The following is a 19,812-nucleotide window of genomic DNA, read 5'->3' on the forward strand; positions in this document are numbered from 1 at the left end:
TCTGAGGACACTGCTGGGATAGCATTTTTCAAATAATATCGAAACTGTACACAGTTTATAATAATGTGCAGAATTAGTGTGTGACCTTAATGAAAAAGAATGCAGTTAAAATTTTTATAATTTGTAACAAGCCATTATATTTACTCGTACTAGGCCTCAAATGGCTAAAGTAACATTGTTTGACAATCTGATTTGACTAATACCTGGACCATGCCTAAAATGTATAATTCTGAACATTTCCATGAACATGTTTCTCATAACAAATAACAGTTGCATAATATTTTCAGATATTTTCATAGAATATTTCTACTTCTACAAGGATCACTGTTAGCAAATGATTAGAGATTAGTCTTTAATGGGGGTAGTGAAGAATTCATGTATGAAGATGTAGCATTTCTTAAAGAAAATGAATGGCCTGTGCTAAATGTTTTTCTTTTCTTTATTGTGATGTTTTAACTTCTACATATACCATTGTGAGAAACTTGATATATTAGAAGGTTAGAAGTGTAGGAAAATGTGAGAAAGTGAATCTGAATGGGTGAATAACCAATTTGAACTTAGACATTATACAAAGTAGTTGCAAATTTAACATTGCTCTCTGTCGACTATGGTAAGAATGGATCCTGTGCCCAGGAGAGCATTGAAAGATAATTGGCTGGCTGAAGGAGGAGGCAGACTGAAGCTGTTACATTCACAAAATGTGTTGTCTATATTAGTGAGTGGTCTTAGAGTGGGTTACTGCTACTGTGCAGGAGACTCTACTGAGTTTCTTGAACGTCTCTTTATGGGAAGTACTGCTTTATTGATTTATTTTATATAGCTGATTTTGATGTTAAAAGTTTTATACCTTTATATCACACTCTCAACTAGATTTCTTTATGGGTTCCGGCTGACACTATTTCCCTCCCTATTTCTAGAAAAGGGATTATTTCCTTTATGGAACGCACTTTAATGCATTTATTAACATTTGATAAACCAATTTTGCCTTTATATGTCTGTCATATATTGATGATTAAGATTAATATGAATGTAACTTGTAATATCCCAATAAAGATGAGCTACTAAAAGATTTGATTAATAATACCCTTTACCTCATAACAGACTCATTTTTGACTGAAACCAGATTAGTGATTGCAATAAATATATATTTTTAATTTATGTATTACATTTTAAACTAAACAAAATAGTGCAGCATAACATCTTCAAGCACGTTTACATATTGGGTTAAAATATTTAATGTGATGCGCAGCTCCTGATCTCTAAAACAACAGCAATGCTCCATTTGAAGCTTCCCAGAAAGTGGGCATCAGCACAGATAATGATAAACCAATAATGGTAAAATAATAATAATAATGATAATGATAATCGTAAAATGGTAAAATTGAAACGAAATCTCCGCTCCAGCACATTTATGTTCATTCACAAGGAACACCCAAAAGAGCTAACCACCTTGTTAGTGGCATTGCATCTTCCACAACATTGCTTCATCCATGCTTCAATCTATGCTTCCACCTATCATAATGCGTTTGCTCAACTCATCCATCCCGTTAAAGAAGCAGCACTGTCACACACATACAATGTAATTCTTATGTAGGTACTAATTCTGAGTCTCCGATGAAGGCTGGGGAGCAGATTTAAATCACACCTGACCCGATCATGCATCTTTTGTACTTGAACACCATAACTGATATGTGGTGACTCTGCATCATCACTCATGGGTTGTACCACTTTATGTTGAAGTTGCTGTTTTAAATCAAGTATGGGAGGCCTTAGACCTATTTGATGAAGAAACAAAAGTACTATCAACTCAAAAAATAAAACTGGCAATGAGCAACCAAAAAAGATGGCAGGAAAACTCCTCCCATACCTCTAAGGTACTATTTTAAGGGGATGCCGGATTTGAGCAATAATCCTTTTAAGCCAAAGAATCACACAATAAAGTGCTCTACTAGATTAGTCATTCTGAGGATTGTATTTCTTTCTACTATTACTAGCGATATAAAAGATATAGAATGCTTGGTGAGAACCTTACAAATAAGTACTCAGATTACTTTAAAATCGGCATAGTGTAGAATGGTTTGTAGCAAATCAACACAGATCAATTCCCCCAAACGGAGCTAATATTTATGTACACATCTATTCTTTCCGACACCTTCCAATGCCACACCGCAGCCACTGACACGCAGGTAATCTCTCCTTTAACAATTCCCTTCATTGTGTGACAATGCTAGGAAGGAATCAGTTGTCAATTAAATACAACCCCAATATCAGCCACTTCGGCCGACTCAAGTATTCCCCGTTATGGAATTAACACATTTTTCTCATCTCAGTAATTTAACCTGGAATGTTCCAGGAATGAATAAATCACATGGTGGGACGATTTAGTTGTCTTTCTATGTTCCTATGAAATATGTTGTCTTCAAGGCACAAGAGTGGTATATTACTGATTTTACCCCTGTTAACCTTACCTTAGAGATGGACACTCAAGGGACCTAATTATATGGTCAAGTTTATAAATAGGTTTACTGGCTGGCTGTAACTTCAACGGAAAATTGGATATTTGTTTTATACCTCCACATTATTGTATTGGATGCACAACTGAGAACAGAGAAGATTCAACGTTTTTGGGTTTCCTCACTTCTTAGTTCTCAATGTAGTGTAGTTCCTAGTTTCCCACTAGGCCCTGCGCATTGGAATAACATAAACAGTAGTATCAACGTAGAAGTGCGGATCTTCCAGGCCTCTACTGACTATGCTAAACTTAATTGGGTTTGTTACCAACTAGCTCAGAGGTCACTGGAAACTTTCTTGACTGAATAGGAAGTGATCAGCTTCCCTGGCACAGACAAGAAGGGATTCAGTTTTCCAACAACCGTGCAACATGACAACTTTGCTCCTCAGATCAAGAGTCAATCTCTAGGGTTGTGTGAAACAATAGACAGTTATTTTACTCAGTCAGGTTGGTGCAGTTTACTTTCACAATATGTAGAGAATAGAGAGACGGGCGTTTGTCAATAAAGGGTTAACATTTATTGAACAGTCTTTCTTCTCGTACAAGAGAAATGTATTGCCACAATTGCAAGACTTGTTATGATAAAAAGTACGTACAGTAAGATAAGTATTGCAAGATAATACTGTAAAAGCATTGATATGGTTTCTTAGCCATACAATGGTTTAAAAGTAGTAAAACATATATACATTCATATATACATTAGGCTAAAATACTCAACTGGTGCTTCTAACTACGCCTACCCCAGTGTACCTGACCTAAGCCTAATACTTAGGAGGGGAGTAAGTAAGTAGCTTTAGTTTAAGTTGGTTTTGCCAAGGTTTGCTTCAAGAATTCTCACTAAGGGTTTAGTCAACACCATACCTCTGAATAGAATGATGGAGGTCTGGTATCTCCTTCAGGGGGAACTCGGTATCCCAGTCACCCGCAAGGGTAGACCAGAAACGCTGACGCTGGATTTCTCTGCAGGAGAAAGACAGCGTCTCTCTTCAGCGCGTCGAGGAGAAGGAGGGGGACAGCGTCCGCGGGCAGCTGGCATCTGCTGGGCTCTTCGCAGAGGGACGGCTGTTCAGCTCCTAGTTTCACCACACCATCGTTCGCGCTTTAGCAGCGATAATGGTATCAGCAGCTTCAGGCGACGGGCAGCAGGCTGCAGCAACAGGGTGCTAGCTCCAGACAGCTAGCAACAGGCTTGCTTCACCAACAGCAACGAGACAGCGTTTGCTTAAGGCAACGTTGGTAATATTTATACCTGAAAGGTGCCTGGTTTGACATAAGTTTGCTGGACATAAGATGTCAATTAAAGATGTCACTAGGAAGTGATAGCTATCCGTTGCTCATTAGAGTTCCATTACTAATCAAAACACAGCAAGCGGGGATTTCCAGGTTTGCTGAGTTTTTATCTTGTTGAAGAACTCGGAGTGTTAATCTAGGAATCTCAGATAGTGACTTCTGCTCTGTCATTGCACTAATTGGTTGCAGAGGAAGTGGCAGAGAAAACTATTCTGGAATGTGGCTCTGTTCGTGTGAGGCCAGAGATGACTTTCTGAATATCGCACTTGAACGGTTATGCCAATATAGGGAATACATGGATTTATAGCCGAATAGGGGCATAAGGTCACAGTATCGATCAGGATCCTAGATAAGCACGCAACACCCACTCCACGGGTTCATGTCCATCAAATTACTAAACTAGAGCAATAAGATGCATGTGTAACATTGCCCACCCCAAAATACATAAATGCATTTGAAATAGGCGTATATTGTAATACGTGAAAATTATAGGTACTGTACGTTGTTGAAGCATAGAAATCATTCAAAAATTATTGCATATGAAATCAATGAACGATTATGCAAAAAGAATTACACATGAAATATCTCTGAAACAGAAGAAGGGCGAGATAAATCATCACATATAAATGCATTGCAATAAATGTGCTAGAGGCTGGTGTAAGGTTGTTATGTCTCTAGATGTGTTTAGAAATAGAAGTTTGAAGCTTCTGTTCTCTAAGAATAGTTCTTACGTTAAGCAAAGAATTGTTCGTGCCAAAAAAAAAGGTCAATATTAAAAAATGTCCAATTCAAAAGAATTAATGCTTGAACGGGGGAATAGAGTTTCAACGCTTTTAGCAGTTTTTGTTGTTCAAAACTGAAGGCCGAATTCGGAGTTCATGGGAACGCTGTGTGTCGGAAAGCTTCTCCAAAGTTATTATTTCTGTTCGGGTGAGAACATCATATCAGACAGGCTCTCAAAGAATTGGTCTACAAAATCAGGTGACAGTTCAACCAAATTGGATAGTGCTGTAACTTGGCAGGTGTGAGAATGATTGCTGTCATCATAGTCGGGATCAGCAATGCTCAAAGAAGGTCGTACCTGGGTGATGTTGCTTTTGTCACTCGCTCCACTGTTACCACCTAGTCGTAGCACAGGAGTCTCAACGAATGCCGTCATCAGGATTGGTAGCTGCTGGGGACAACACAATGCGTGAGCCGTTATCGGACTGAGCAAAGTATCGACGTCCATTGGTGCTGCTGATGGAAGTGAAAGACAGATGTCCAACACGCATTCATCTCCGCATAGCATACATCGTAGTACCGGTAAGATACAGTTCTGCCATATAGGTCTGAATGAAAGGAACCAGGTCATGTTTAGATCTCTCAGCCTGGCCAATCCAAGGACGTTAGTTATCCTGTCCCGGTAGCGCATTGCTAGGATTGTCTCTTCCAATCCCATGGGAGCTATGTCTGAGCTTTGGCTTGCCATAACGAAGCAGGACGGTCAAAAATAAAATCCCTGCTACAAGTCCCAAAAATAAGGGTATGCCGCCAAAAACAGAGTGTACAAAATTAGGAACGATTCCCAAAATTGCTTGAAAAGGTGTTAGCAGTCCCGTAAAAATCGTCTTAAATATGCCTGGGATGCCTGTGGCACTAGACATGTTAAGGAGTTGGCTAAGCATTTCTACGAAATGCACGGGGCAATTTGTTGATAAAAGTTCATGAACTTCAGTAGCTGTCCTTGCAACTAGAAGATCATACGTCTCTTTTGATGACGTTATGGGCACTGTTGTCTGTAAAAGCACAGACTTCATTTTGCTTAAAGTATCAATTCGTATAGAATAGAGATTCAGACGAGGCCAGATGGGAGTCACTGTGTCTGCAGGCCCACTCGGGAACAATGCCTGCATACAGCATTTGACCATGGATGTTACTCTTACTAGATAACTTTTCCCTGGCACAAGGCCACAACATCTGTGATCCGTTCTAAGAATGTAACTCCCGTTTGCAAGTTGCATAAAGAAGGGCTCTATCTGAGTTGCAGGTGTGACAAGCTGGTGGCATGAAAGGTTGTTAGAATTTCCATCACAAGCTCCATGTAAATTAATACCCTGGCACAAAAGTATACCGCTTAGTGAATGTTTACAATTTTCACCACTAAGAAATAAATGTTTGTCGCTGTCACTATAGCATGAATGTGTGTATGGTCATTTCCATTCAGATTTTACATATCCTTTACCCAATCGTTCATACTGGCCAGTAGGTATGTATTCAAGGCACTTTTTAAATCGGAAAGTTGTTATCGGAATAGTGATAATTCTGTGTATTATCCATTCAATGACAGGACTTTCTGACATTGTCAATGGTAATCTCTCAAGTTTTTCGATGCTCAGGATTGTATAGTCTGCTCCTTTCTGTGCCAAACTGATTTGTTTATCAGTAAGGTTAAACATGGAGAATAATGACGGTGTGTTGATTAAACGCCAAGGCACATAGCCTGAACGAAGATTTTGCAACGTCCTGCCCAATTGTACAATAGAACCTAATTGAGATTGGCCATGTTGTAACATTAGCAAGTCTCTGTCTATTATGTCAAAGGCAGAAGATACAATATTGTCCAACGATTATATTCTGGAGGACAGAGTCATTAACCCATTGTCCACTACAGAAAGTGATTTTTCCAAATTAATACGATCAATTTCTCGTATTTTTTCAGCTGTTTCAATTTGTTTGACTTTCCAAGCCTCGTTGTAAGCAGCATAGATACTGGTCGCTATGAAACGCTTTTGACGCTGTTTGCGTGGTCCAAGAATGAAATCGCGCAAATCAGCACCATCTTTTAGTAAAGACAAGTGTTGCTTAATTTCAGCCAGTGTGGATGATCTTAGCCATTCAAGGCAGAGTTTCCCTACACTGTATGTTGTTACTATCCCTGGATGTTGTCTCTGGGAGTATCTCGGGTCTTGTCTGGTCATTTTTAACCCCTGTGTTTTATTCAGGAATCTATCTTGACAGCTGTTTGTGTCAGTAGGCCAGATTAACCACTTTTTCCAATCAGGATGTGTTCTGTTAACATGTAAAATTTGTGAAACGTCTAACTCAATATCTGTAGTTGTATTTTCAGGTATTGGCTTTGGTATAGACGGTTTGTTAAGGTCTTTGATCTTAGCTAGGCCAAGACAAGATGTTTGGTGTATTGTGTCATTTAAAAACATCATTTGTTCTGGTATCATGCAGGTTCTGAATAGTGCTTCAAGGCCTTGTACCTGCCAATCTTTTGTACCCCAAATTGTTTTTGTTTCAATGTTATTTTTCCAATAATCAAAACCAAATGTCAAAATGTTTTCATAAAATGCTTCTGAATATATCAATTTAGAATTTGTCAGCATTGTTTTCATTCCTGTTTTATCTAACAGTTTGTAATAAAACGTTTCTGCATCACTGGTGTTAAACCCTGAGAAGTACTTGAATTTCTCAAAAAATACTTTAGAACTGCTTTTAGGTGGTGTAGCACAATGTTCCCATTGATTATACATAAAAACATTTCTAGGCTGTGCAGATTTATGCAAGTAATGATCACCATAATGTGTGTAGCAGAATAATTGCTCATAACTAGATGAACCTTGTAAATAATCATGATCTGTGAATCTAGCTGACATTACTAAATCAGACATCATGTCATTAATACTGTTAAAGTCCCAATCATCAGAGAATGTACTAGGTTTTACAAAGTCACTTAAGGAAACCTTCAGTTGATGAGGATACTTCAGGATTTCGACCGGACCATAGATCTCATAGTCAGTTTTCTCCCATACTACCCCACCAGGTATTGGAATTGCAGTGACATTTACTGTTGACAGTTCTCTTTTCTTCACGTGGGATGATCTGTGTGGTTTGAGGACTAGGTTGATGTTCTGACTTGCTGTGTCCATTGTACTATATTTTCCCTCAATGAATTTTCCCAAACAAAGTACCATGATGAGCCAAAGCAGGAGGAAAAATACACCTAGACCGAACCAGAACTCTAACCAAGGGGAAACAATGTAGATTTTCTTCAGTTGATTAAAGAGTTCTGTTGCTTTTTCTTTAAAAGTCTTTTTTGTTTCTGGCATCACTTCGGGGTCGTTTTGATCTTCAGAGAAGTCGTCGAAGTTGATGAAATAACCAGAGGCAGTTCTGTCAATTGTTGGGATTGTTCTTTCAATCAGTCTTTCGGTAGCATTTTCTGATGCCACATTATTGTAGACTGGTGTTTCTTGACGAACTGTTTCAATCTGTGTCTCAAGAGGCACGAGTTCCATGGCATTATTGCATAGTCCTTCTCTGTGCACTGCAGGCTGATCGAATGTGATTAGTCTTTCAGTTTGAACCTCTTGGATTGTTGCAAGTTTGGGTATTCTGTTGTTTCTTGGGAGTCCACTGGGCCTACTGTTGATTATAGGCCACATGCTTGTGGTTTTACCAGGTCGATAGACACGACTCTGTTCTCCTTTTTACCAGCAAGGGGCGGTAGTACAACTGATCTTGTTCCGGTGACTGCCAAGACAGGTACTGCTTTTCTGTAAGAAGGCCCAAATTCCTTCTTCACCGCGATCTTTTCTCTGACTAGATCCCCAATCTTTGGAATCCAGACAGGCCTTGCTGGGGCTGTTGCTTGTGGTACCTCGTCAGTGGTAGTTGGCTGTTGCTTTAACTTTATGATGCTTAAGGATTTTCTTGTTTCATTCAGTTCCTGTAAAACAGCCAAACGATCTTTGATGTCAAAGTCTGTTGTTTTTTCTTGTACCACTGACATCTGACTATCGAGGTCCTGAATGTTCATTATAATTCCGAACAATAGTTCTTATGGGCTGAAACCTTTTAGAGAATTTCTTGGCAAGTTATTAAGACTGGTCTGGACACTTATTAGATGTTTGACCCACCTAGAGCCTGAACCTAATACCTTCGCTGTTATAGATCGCTTTATGTCCCGGTTTTTTCTTTCAACCACACTATTCCCTTCGGGGTGCGACGGACAAGAATACCGCAACCCAATTCCCATGCTGGCCAGGGCCTCCCTATAAGCTCGAGAGCTGAAAGCAGGACCCTGGTCAGAATGGAACGTGGTAATTGCGTATGTGCCGATATAGACTCGCAGATCTTTCTTATAACAGTTCTAGCATCAGCCGAGCGCTGGAGGCTACATTATTTAAGTGTGTTTAGCCTTAACTGTGTACAATGGGACGCGCTTCCCCTCTTTGATTGCGCAGATAGACCGCCTTATGCTGTCTATCAGGGTACTTGAAACTACACTGGCCTGTTCATTACTGCGATCTCTGTTGCAGTCTTCACAATTTTGAGCAAAACATTGAATATCTATGCTCATTCCTGGCCACTAGTACTCTGATTATAATTCTTTCAGAGAATCCTTAATTGTTTGATGTCTCAGACCCAACCCCATGTGTGCTTCCAGTAAGAGGAAGCCCCTCCGGTCCCTGTTTGGAATTACCCTATCCCCCACTCCAGGGATTCGAGCAAAAGGAACGGAGTTTGCATCGATTACGTATGCATAATTGAGTGGATAGTTTACGGGTAGTGCTGCATAGTCGCCTTTTACATTCGTTTTTACTACCAGCATGGTTTCCCCGTCTATGTATTTTTCTGTACGCTTTTTTGTGGCTACGGAAGCCGGGTTAGTCGCTTCCGCTGTGGCTGTATTAGCCAATGAATTCCCTGCAACGTGAACGCCATCACGTTGAAGACTCTGTGCGTGTATCACGTGAGTCTTTTGTAGTTCTTTGTGTAAAAGAGCTACTTGTTTCCAGAGCAATTTATGCTTTATTGTGGCACCTGTGTCATCTTTGTAATCGTTTTCAATCCACCTCTGCAATTTATTGTTGTAAGAGTTGACGCAAAAATGAGAATCGCACACGATAAGTGTCGGGAATTCACGTTCTGCATTTTCGAGCGCCATCTTTAAACATCTGATTTCAGTTCTCTGAACCGAACAGTTTCTTACAGATTCAGTTTTTGTTACTTTCGGTCTGAATTTACCGCACAGCCAACAACCTTTAATAATCGCACAGGCTGCATCGTAGGATTTGCTCTCTACGTTGAAATGCTGTACAAATCTATCTGTATAGATCATACAGGCGTATTGTGGGAGAGGCAGAAGTTCGATTGGCAGAGGATATTCTTCTTCATGCTCAAATTATTCAGTTCTTTGAATTGCGGGGCGAAATAGTATTTCACATCTTCCGCTCCTAGAGAATCTACACACTGTATCCATTTCGGATCCAGTGACACTGTAAGCAAGTTTACTGGGCTGAATAGCGCCTCGAAGGCGGGTTCCGCTGTGAGGATATTAATCCTTTTACCATGTGCTAGTTCTCGTTCATTTGCTAATGCAATTTGCACTGCTTTCACAGTTCTTTCTGTGAGACTGAATGTTTCTTCTGCTTGTGTGTACAAGTGAGATTTAATTGAAATTGGTACCTTTTCTCCCTCATTAGAGGTTAGGTACGTGAATCCGCATCTTCCTGGGATGACTCGGATTACAAGACCGCGTGTATTGTCACGTGTATCTAATTTTGTTTTTGCTAACATGTCTGTTTGCAGTGATCTCAAAATTTCTGTATGTTTTTGAGTCCAATTGATTTGTTTAAAAATCAGGTTTAATTAGTTCGTAGAGAGGTTTAACCCTCTCTGCGTAATTTAGAATGTAAGTTCTTCCGAAATTCAGAAAACCTAGAGTGGATTGTAAATTCTTCAGCGTTTTTGGAGCTTGGAGTACAGCGCACTTCTCTAAGAAGTTGTCCGCTAGGCTTTTCCCTTCACTTGATAATTCGTACCCTACAAATAGTACTGTCAGATGGGCAATTCGGGACTTTTTAAAGTTGAATTTGTAACCCTCTGCTGCGAACCCAAGTATAATGGTGTTCACTCTTTTCAAGTGAGTATCCAAGTTGTCGTCTGTGAGATAGATATCATCTACGTAAGATAATGCCTCATCATCATATATTTGTAGTAACTCTGTTACCCTAGCTGAGAATAGTCCTGGGCTGTTCTTGAACCCCTGTGGGAGTCGACAGAATTTTTTCTGCGACCCAAATGCTGAGAAAGCGGTCAAATATCTGCTTTCTGGAGCAATGTTTTGACAAAAGAAACCATTAGATATGTCTAATGTCGTTTTATATTTTTTCCTAACTATGTTATTCATTAGGGCTGCACTATGCGAGTTTTGTACTGCAAATGTTTTACAACATGCATTAAGATGTCTGTAGTCCAAAACTAGACGATATGAATTGTCTGGCTTGGAGACAGGAAACAAACAAATGTTCATTTGAGAGGTGCATGTTTCAATCACCCCCTGGTATTCAAATTGATCTAAGATCTCCCTGACCTGTTTTTTAGCTTCTTGCTTAATGGGATACTGTCGTTGGGCAGCTGGTTCACTTTTTAGTTGGATTTTGTGAGGAGGAGAGTCCTCATCCCATCCTACATGATTTTTATATAATGCCGGTGCCTGGGCTACTGCCCATTTCCTTGCATATGTATATTTTTTGTGAATCGGAATGTGATTCGAGAAGGCTGGCATAATCACTTCTTCGCCACGAGGGCACTCCCTGACAAACAGAATATCAAAGCCTTTTGAGAGCTTATCCCAAAATAGACCTCTTATTTTCCTAGTCTTATCACCCTCTATACGCAATGTTATTTCGTATATTTTATGGGGCTCGCTAAGTCTGGTGTCGGCAGTTTCAACCTGAATGTATTCATTCGTGTCCACTGTCTCCAGATGACTCATCAAGATCTTGCGCGCTATACTGATTTCTGCTGCACTGTCCAACATTGTCAATGCCCACTCCCCGTTTTTCAACTGTGTCCTCAGTATTCTCGGCATGGTTGATTACTCTAATACTGGCTACCTTCTTTTTTGGAAATTGAGATTTTTTACTCTGAGCAGGTTCCTTGTCTTTGGACTTGGTGTGCTCTCCTGGGTCTGACTGTCCTCTTCTTTCCGATTTCTGCGAAAAAGATCGAGAGGGACGTGTATCAATACTTTGATATCTATCAGGTTTTTTCAGATTATCCCTATTTCTAAGGTTATATCTTTTCTCAGAGGGCTCCCTCTGGGGAGACTGGTGTTCTCGAGTCGGAGTTCTTTCCCTCCGTCGAGGAGACCTTCCTCTGGACTGGAAAACTTTTTCCTTGGGAGTGGATTGTTTATTTCCATCCCAGCTCTTTTTAGGAGTATTTAAATTATTTTTAATAAATAATTTTTCAGGATTTTCGAGCAGTTGGGGCTTTACTGGTTTTCCACCCAAGCTGTCTCTACCTAATTCTTCATAGCATTTTTCTATGATTTTGGCAAGCTCAATTGGCTGATCTTTTATATCTGTTTCCTTCAACTTCTGGCGAATCGCCACAGATGCTGCTTCTCCCTTTATGTTGGCTAATAATATAGCCGAGACCTGCTTGAAGTCTTTCAGTAATTTCATACCAAGAGTTAAAGCGGGCTCTGGACCGTATTCATTTTGAATCTGTTTTAGCACTTCTGGTATTACCGCCATAGACGGAACATCGTGTGTTTTTGTGTAAATGGAAGCAAAGACTGTACCCCAAGTGTTGCAGTCCTCCACGTGTGGTGCGATTCCCATAGGAAGGCAGATGGTCAAGATTCTGTGTTTCTCTATAGGGGTAGTATCAGGAAATACTGCCTCTATTTGAGTGATTTTCTGTGCTAACCAGAAAGGAATTTGTTCCCGTTTTACGGGTGTTTTACCAAGACATGACTGTATGTTCTGTGGTGTAATTTTATTAGTGTTCCCATGATGAGGGGTCAGCTGTGGTACATTAACAGCTGGTTGGACTGTTGCAGTCCGCATTACATATTGGACTAATTGCCTATGTATTTTAATTAATGTTTTTAGCTGTACTAACAGCTCTTCTCTAGACATTTTTGCAATGTCAGGATGTGGTGTGTAGCCGGCTAGAACCGGCCACGTTGCTCCTGGTCTACCTAGTGGACCGAGCCTGGTTATGTGATCATTATGTTTTAGGGCGCCATTAAACCAGAGCAGGTGCTCTTGGAATTTTAGTGGGATTTCAGTCTCCTCGAAAGGAGCGTACTCTTCCGGAGGTTCCTCTATTTTGTAATAGTGAAACTCTTTTGTTGTAGCGTTTGCCGCTGGAAAGTTTATCCATGAATAGAATACCTCTGTCTGCCGATATTCGTGTGCCTCTATCACGAAAATTACTGTACCACCTTGTGGTGTCAGTCCGTTTTCTATAAGTTTTAAAGTTGTAGATTTTCTTAAGTGGACCGGGATGATAATTGCATCCGGGTCTGTGTGTTCGGGACCCTGCTGAGTCGCATCTACTGCGCCCCCAGTGGTTCCGTTTTCTCCTGGCATTGTATAAATGCAAGGTTTGCAGAGTTGGTCTCCAAGGAGACAAAGATTAGGTGCACAATATTTTGGAACACTGTATCCTTCAACGTTGAATAGACCAGAGCTTTACATAGGAATCTCTTCCTACTGAGTTCGGGCTGATTTTAACCTTTCACCCACTCCAGACGTCTATTGGAGTATTTACGGGAGAAAGGGGTCTGTGTGAAAAATGCACGACTGAGTTACTTTAACGTCTTGCGTTAGTTTATGGGCCTTACCAAACGTTGGGCGCCATGTAGTGTAGTTCCTAGTTTCCCACTAGGCCCTGCGCATTGGAATAACATAAACAGTAGTATCGACGTAGAAGTGCAGATCTTCCAGGCCTCTACTGACTATGCTAAACTTAATTGGGTTTGTTACCAACTAGCTCAGAGGTCACTGGAAACTTTCTTGACTGAATAGGAAGTGATCAGCTTCCCTGGCACAGACAAGAAGGGATTCAGTTTTCCAACAACCGTGCAACATGACAACTTTGCTCCTCAGATCAAGAGTCAATCTCTAGGGTCGTGTGAAACAATAGACAGTTATTTTACTCAGTCAGGTTGGTGCAGTTTACTTTCACAATATGTAGAGAATAGAGAGACGGGCGTTTGTCAATAAAGGGTTAACATTTATTGAACAGTCTTTCTTCTCGTACAAGAGAAATGTATTGCCACAATTGCAAGACTTGTTATGATAAAAAGTACGTACAGTAAGATAAGTATTGCAAGATAATACTGTAAAAGCATTGATATGGTTTCTTAGCCATACAATGGTTTAAAAGTAGTAAAACATATATACATTCAAATATACATTAGGCTAAAATACTCAACTGGTGCTTCTAACTACGCCTACCCCAGTGTACCTGACCTAAGCCTAATACTTGGGAGGGGAGTAAGTAAGTAGCTTTAGTTTAAGTTGGTTTTGCCAAGGTTTGCTTCAAGAATTCTCACTAAGGGTTTAGTCAACACCATACCTCTGAATAGAATGATGGAGGTCTGGTATCTCCTTCAGGGGGAACTCGGTATCCCAGTCACCCGCAAGGGTAGACCAGAAACGCTGACGCTGGATTTCTCTGCAGGAGAAAGACAGCGTCTCTCTTCAGCGCGTCGAGGAGAAGCAGGGGGGACAGCGTCCGCGGGCAGCTGGCATCTGCTGGGCTCTTGGCAGAGGGACGGCTGTTCAGCTCCTAGTTTCACCACACCATCGTTCGCGCTTTAGCAGCGATAATGGTATCAGCAGCTTCAGGCGACGGGCAGCAGGCTGCAGCAACAGGGTGCTAGCTTCAGACAGCTAGCAACAGGCTTGCTTCACCAACAGCAACGAGACAGCGTTTGCTTAAGGCAACGTTGGTAATATTTATACCTGAAAGGTGCCTGATTTGACGTAAGTTTGCTGGACATAAGACGTCAATTAAAGATGTCACTAGGAAGTGATAGCTATCAGTTGCTCATTAGAGTTCCATTACTAATCAAAACACAGCAAGCGGGGATTTCCAGGTTTGCTGAGTTTTTATCTTGTTGAAGAACTCGGAGTGTTAATCTAGGAATCTCAGATAGTGACTTCTGCTATGTCATTGCACTAATTGGTTGCAAAGGAAGTGGCAGAGAAAACTATTCTGGAATGTGGCTCTGTTCGTGTGAGGCCAGAGATGACTTTCTGAATATCGCACTTGAACGGTTATGCCAATGTAGGGAATAAATGGATTTATAGCCGAATAGGGGCATAAGGTCACAGTATCGATCAGGATCCTAGATAAGCACGCAACACAATGAGGCCTTGGACACAAGGGGCCAGATGTAGGTGGCAGATTTTGGCCTTTTACCGTCCGGTAAAGGCCGATTTCGGCCGTTACCGACCGGTAAAAGGCCATGGAGATGTAGGGGGATAAAAAACATGCATTTTCGGTAATTTTGCCGAATCGGTAATTTTACCGATTCGGTAAAATTACAGAATCGGTAAAATTATCGAATCTGTATATTTTACCGAATCGGTAAATATACCGGTCGGTAAAATTACCGAAAATGCATGTTTGGTATGTAGGTGCCAATTTTAACATTGACACAGGGCTTTGAAAATCGGTATTTTACCATGCAATACAATTGCATGGTAAAATACCGATTCAGGTGTACATGCACATCTGTGCATGTACACCTGTGCATTTGGCACACATACATGCCCTTAGGGCATGTATGTGTGCCACATGGCACACAAGCCTAAAACAGGGGTGCCAGAGGGTGTCAAAGTGACACCCCCTGCACCCTTGCAAAATTCGGTATTTAGCGATTCGTTAAATACCGAATCGGTATTTGATATTGAATCCTATGGGCTTCAAGGCCCATAGGATTCAATAGCAAATACCGATATGGTGTTTACCGAATCGGTAAATACCGATTTTTACCGATTCGGTAAAATTTACCGAATTGGTACCTACATTAGAAATACCTACTCTTAATTACCGAATCGGTAAAATTCGGTAATTAAGAGTCGGTATTTCTGATTTTGCTACATCTGGCCCAAGATGACATAGTAGTCCTTGGAGACTCTAATGATTTAGACACATCTTTTCATAACAATGATTTTGGCGACAGGCATGAATATGGCTGATTGGCTATATTTCAAGCTATCATTAGGGCAAGGAGAATAAGAAAGCATTGCGAGGATCCCTGGGAGGTTTACATTTGGCATTTTAGCTTAAACAACATTTAGAACAAGAAGCAAAAAATGTGTACTGAACGGATCATATGATGGTTTCTCCATGCATGTGGGCTGTCTAGCTGGACTTGCAATGTTGTACAAGTATCGGGATGGGCAGAGCCACTTTACTCCAGTACTGGTGTTATACTTACTGCTCAAACCCAGATCACACTCCAACAGCTTTTGATTACGTTTATAAGCAATTGCATTACTTTCCAAAAGAAAAGGTGATATTATCAGGGACCAAGAGAGCTCTTGGACTTATCCCTAAAATAGTTGGCCAAAACCTAGAGCAGGTTTCCGTATTTGTTTGATCAGGACCCAGATTTTTAAATAATATACCAAAGTTTCCCAGGTGGAAAAACACACAAGATAGACTAATCTGTGGGAGTTAAGCAGTTTTTCATTTTTAAAACAAACTTTGGGCATCAGGCAGTCGCACAAGCAAAGGAAGCTTGCAGCTTACGGACAATATGTATACAAACTGTAAGAGTACTGCAGTAGATATGAAGCTCTACAAACTACTGAAAAAATCCTAGATGGAACTTCATTGTTATATTCCATATAGGTACCATAATATAGGCCTTGGTAACTTCATTACCCTTCACTTATATTCTTTCCCTACATTACACTTGTCACAGTTTACAGGGGCTGACCTTTTACCTAAATACGACACTGCATTTAGAACACAGGTTTTCCCTAGTTCGAAATCTCATACATTATGCATGAGGATTCTTGGAAGCACAGCAGGCCAACCATCGCCTGCTTTATATCTATTTATAAAGTTCATGCCCAACGTCATCCTTAGGCTGACACAGTAATACAGTGAGGTAGGACTCCATCGGGAGACCTATCGGTATATATACATCACATCTTGCTAAGATAGAGCAGAGGAGACCGAGACTTCCTGGCCGACACACTGACCAGAGATGCTGAGGTTCCTGCATGCAGACACTCTAGCTCGCAGTGGTTTAACATCCCTTGCGGGGGGTCCAACTCGAGACAAGGACGGGGTACCATATTCTCTCACGTCAGGTAATGGGGTTGACTAAATCCTAGAGGGATTCTTGGCTTAGCACCTGTACACATGCTAGGTACATTTAGGTACATCTAGTTAGGGAAGCATCGTAGGAGTACACATCTTTTATCATATGTTTTATATATTCATATGTATTCATGATTATTGAAAGATTGTAGAGGTATACCATCCATTCACCTTTATAGTACTGCTAATCATTTATATCTTATACTGTCTAACGGTTGCTGCAGCTCATCTATTGAACACCAGAATAACAACTGTTCAATAAATACATATTGAAAACGCCCAGCCAGTTTATTCTGTGTATCTCTCCGAGACAGACCAAGTAAGCACGAGAGACTGAGCGAAATGTAGCATATTGTTTCCACAGTCCTGAGGGATCAGGGTTGTCATGTTCGATGGTTGCCAAGAACTATTCTCTCCTTGGTAAGAGGAGATTCTAGTGACTACGAGAACTAGTTAGTACAAAAGGCCAACATACCCGGTGGGTGTGTTCAGAATCAGTCTGGCACCAATCCTACAGTGTATGTTGTCTAAAAACGCAAATCCTGTATAATTATCATAGGAACTACACGACATGGTGCCACCAACGTTGGTTGGGTACTTATTTAACAGTATAATCTGAGTAGTTCAGTCATGCTATACTCAGAAATCCCTACTCACAAAACACCAGAGACATCTGGAGTGGTTGGGCAAAACTCCACCACAGCTGAGTAGACAAAATACCCTATTTTTTGGCTGTTGGTAAATCAACCTTGAAGGACACAGTATTCCTGAAAATTGTGCACAACACCTTATCTTGGTTACCTGGAAAAGTTATTACGTGTTCTAAACACAATGTCTAACCAGGACATAGACCCACAAGAGCAAGCACTGCTTCTCTAAGAAGACAAGGAAGATGCAAACGCAATACATATTGCGGCAAATGTTAGAAATTTAGTCACCTTGAAACTGCTTGCTCTAACATCTAGGGGTGGTGTAGTAGCTTTCGTGATTGCGGCACACTAATCATACAGAACAGAGGTATTTTATTCGTGGGTTACATTCCCTGCAGCAAATTCAAGAACAAAAACATTTTAACTTCTACACAGAAGATGAACCACCAATGGAATATTGTCCATATGAGGACACTGAAGTTCGGCTCACGTACCAGGAACACTTATACTGGTTTAAAGGCACCATACCCCATACAAGAAGTAGAGTAAGACTTGGTCAGCTCGGAAGAGGATAAGCTACATGGCCAATATTAGCGGCCAACACACCGCACCCTGACATCAAAACACATACCAGGAGGAGACTTACTGATACTTCACAAAGAATTAATAAAAATGTACAGAAACATGACCCAGTTTGTCAAGAGGACACTTACAGTCCACCCGCCAAAGGTTACAACAAATACAACTCCAGTTCAAGGTACAGCAACTAAAATAGCACCACAAACATTACACGCAGTAATGGGTAAAAAGCCTGCAAAACGTGAACAAATGCCATTCTGGGTAGCTCAGAAAATAACACAACGAGAAGCAGTATTTCCGAATACTAGCACACATGAAAAACACAGAATGCTGAGGATTGTACCTTTAGGGGTACAGTTTTTGCTGCCATGTACACCAGAACTCATGGTATCCTGTCATTAGCAGTAATACCAGATGTATTACGACAAATATAAAATGAGTGTGGAGCAGAACCTGCTTTGAACTTAGGGATGAAATTACTAGGTAATTATACCCAGGTATCAGTTATAATATTAGCAAATATTAAAGGTGAGGCAGCATCAGTGGCTATCCGCTAACGTCTAAGGGAGTTCAGTCCATCACAAAAGGAATACGAATTACCCAAGATAATTGAAACTGCGTATGAAGAATTAGCAGGGACAGTTTGGGTGGAAAAGCATGAAACTCATGGGTAGTCATAACAAGCATTTACAATGCAACAGTCTCGCCTTTACAAACGTTAGAGCTATTGGCATTGTAAATGACAAACTTTTTATTTATGTGTTGGTTTTGAAAACAGATAAATAAATGGCATTGTCATTTACAATGCTAATTGCTTAATCTTTCGCAAATGCGAGACCTATTGCGTTTGCACACACACAGAGAGCCACACACACACACACAGAGCCACACACACACAGAGCCACACACACACACAGAAACACACACACAGAGCCACACACACACACACACACACAGAGCCACACACACACACAGAGCCACACACACACACAGACACAAAGCCACACAGAGTATAATTCCAAGAGCCAATGTAGTTAATATTACTTGTGAAGACGCATCCGAGGCACCCTGGAGGCGCTGACAGCTCATTTGCTTACATGCACCCGGGGCTCCAACACTGGCCTCTCTGTGACCAATTAAGTAATCTAGAATAGATTTACTGTCATATGTCCTTGTTGCCAATTTCTTTGCATCAGATTTTGTTTAAATAAATGTCCAAGTTGACTGCAATAATCTGCTTTTCAAGTTCGGTACCGTGTGACCCCTTCCTCCTTCCTCTGTCTCACCTTAACACCCAGAGTACAATTTTCCAAATTCCAGAACTGGTAACATATATTTTCTGCGCCACACACATTTTAGTGTTTGATTCACGGCACAGACATGTTTTTCCAATATATTTCCTGTACAACAGTAGAACTTAGAAGAGCACGTTTTCCTGTGAAATGTTCTGAAGGACTGAGCAAGGTTAAAGGTACGCAGTGCATCGGAGGGGGAGAGAATAAAAAAAACTTTCATTCCTAAACTTTAACAGAATAAACCATATACAGCAGAACCACAGTGTTTATAACCAACAACAAGGGTGAGAGCTGTTATTCACAGAAAAGAAAACATAATGTGCATTAAGTGTACCCAATTCGGAAAGCA

Source organism: Lissotriton vulgaris, chromosome 5 (genome assembly GCF_964263255.1).
Source record: "Lissotriton vulgaris chromosome 5, aLisVul1.2, whole genome shotgun sequence".
In the NCBI taxonomy this organism is placed as follows: domain Eukaryota; kingdom Metazoa; phylum Chordata; class Amphibia; order Caudata; family Salamandridae; genus Lissotriton; species Lissotriton vulgaris.